Here is a 2,500-nt window from a genome sequence, read left to right as displayed (position 1 = left end):
AAAAAAGATACAAAAAAAATGTTTCCCGGCAGTGGGATTCAAACCCACGACTTCCCGCCTTGCTAAATCCGCGATCCTACAGTGGACACAGGGTGAACGAATTATTTTTATTTTCTATTTTTTTTTATATTTTCTTTTTTTATTTTATGAACGTTTAAATAATAATTAAATTATTAAATAAACTAAAAAGAAACGCAGCGCTAGCAACGGAGGCTTTCGGCTGGTGAACGAATTAAAGTACTAATATCTCTTTATATTACCGAAAAAAATTTGTCTTCATTTTCGAGCTATCCTCTCTCATCTTAAAAAAAAACTGTTTCTAAGATGTCTATGATTGACACAACTTAAAAATCTATTCTAAACTTAAAACCTTATTTCAAAAAGAATAAGTTTTAACTTACGACTATGACTATAGGCCTATATGTTTATCGTCATCCTCAGTAATAAAGGTACTTAAAGACAATTGCGGGTAGGAAGGATATGATTGACATTAGTTATGTTTTTTACCGGAATATTAAGGGATCGCAGTTAGATAAAATGTCAAAAGCTGTATCAATGGGAATCTTTTAAGCTCCTCATCAGAGCAGAGAGTGTAACTGTAAACTCATTTAAAAATTTTATCATGAAATATTTACAAGTAGCATTTCATTCTTTTTCCTTTTGTCTGGTAGTGTGGCTTAAAGGGCCCATACATGATACCAGCATGCTGGCGCCATCGAGTGTTGGTGCCAGTCGACTGACTGTGTATGTTCTTGCGGTGTGATTGTTCCAGCTGCTGGTGCGACATCAAAAATGATTTGATATTTTTATGTTTGTACCAGCAAGCTGGTGTTGTGAATGATGAAATTAGCTCATATTTTTTTAAAGAAAAAATCATTTTCACGGAAATTTCTTGCACTATATGAGTCAAAGCCGCGTTTGTGGAAGATTATAGTTCACAATATTGCATTTGTGCATTTAAAAAACCAATGTTTAACAAAATGGTAGAAAAATTATGAAATCTCGGCTCTACTCATTTCGATCTTTTCGGGACCTAATTTGTAAAGAAATAAAGATTCTACCAGCATGCTGGTATGTTATATGCGTCGAGCTTGATAGTACAATCACTTGACGGTGTCAGCAAGCTGGTGTCGTGTATTTCCCCTTTTATAGTTTTTCAATCCACAATCATTAAAAAAATTGATTTCACACAGCGAGGTGGTAAATTTAAAAAAATTATTACAAGTCCAGCGCGATTTTCCATTCTGATTAAAAAGTTAGACATTTTTTGGGAATTTTGTTAAAATTGGTTGCTTTTATAATTTTTGTACAAAGTTTTAATTGTGGATTTATATGGTTCTTATTATATAATGCGCTAGCATTTTATAAAAAAAAATATTAAACATCGAATAAACCAAATAAAAAATATCCCAAAATTTAGTTAACAAAAATTTTCTATTATTTTTTCCACCACTGTATATATTGCACGTTTAACAGAATTATTTCAAAATTCCAATTGTGTAGAAAAACGCAATCAAAGTTTGATCAACTCATACAGTTGGTATACAAAAGGACAAATAGGAAGACCGACATCTTCGCCATTTTTTGCAAGTTTAGTTATATGTTAGGATGAACATATTAATTATCCTAATCATATTTATTGATTGTATGAAATCTCCAAAAACGAGTTTTGAACTTTGAATTTTGAACTTCTCCTCAATATTAATAATACGTGCGATACGTTGCTCAAACACTTAAAAATATTCCATCCACTTGGAATTTTGTTGAGGATATTTTACATTCCATATCGACTGCTGAATGGAAAACGCCCTATCTCAGCTGCCGATTCAAAAACGCCCTATATCAGCACATTTTCAATACATTTTGAAGTGAGATAGGGCGTTCTTCAACCAAATTCTGAGAAAGGGTGTTTTTCAATAAAATTTTGAAATAGGGTGTTTTAGAAAAGCTTTTTGAGCTTTTTTGGGCTTGTTTTCTCAATACAGTTTTTAATTTGAATTATTATTATAATAAATTTGACTTATTCCATTTCGGTGAATCGCGCAAAATAGTTGTTAAGCAAATTTCGAATGAAAGCAGCAGATTTGGTTTGCTTTTGAATACGATTTCATTGAGAGCGCTATAAAGACAGAGGTATGTATAAACGTTTGAAAGAAATATGTGTTAGTCAAATTGGGTTTTTGTTGATGCGGTCCTTGCGTAGGTATAAACAAGGTATATAATGAAGTATGTACTAATAACAGTATCTTTCACTCAAGGTGGGACTCACCCGTCTTTTGACCAAATTAAAAGGCCATGGAGAAGCGTAGAAATGCGAGACCTCATCAGTAACATGTTTATGAACACAAGCATACATACATATGAACGATGGCCCTCGACAAACAACGGCGCTACTACAAACACTTAACAAAACACATTTTGCACTTAAGTATTTAATTTAAATCACAATTTAAAAAACATTTCACTAGAACCGAAGCGCAGAAAAACGTGCAGCAAACAC

Source organism: Rhagoletis pomonella, unplaced genomic scaffold (genome assembly GCF_013731165.1).
Source record: "Rhagoletis pomonella isolate Grant_MI unplaced genomic scaffold, Rhpom_1.0 Rhpom_scaffold_00007, whole genome shotgun sequence".
Lineage (NCBI taxonomy): Eukaryota > Metazoa > Arthropoda > Insecta > Diptera > Tephritidae > Rhagoletis > Rhagoletis pomonella.
This window is presented reverse-complemented; position numbering follows the sequence as displayed.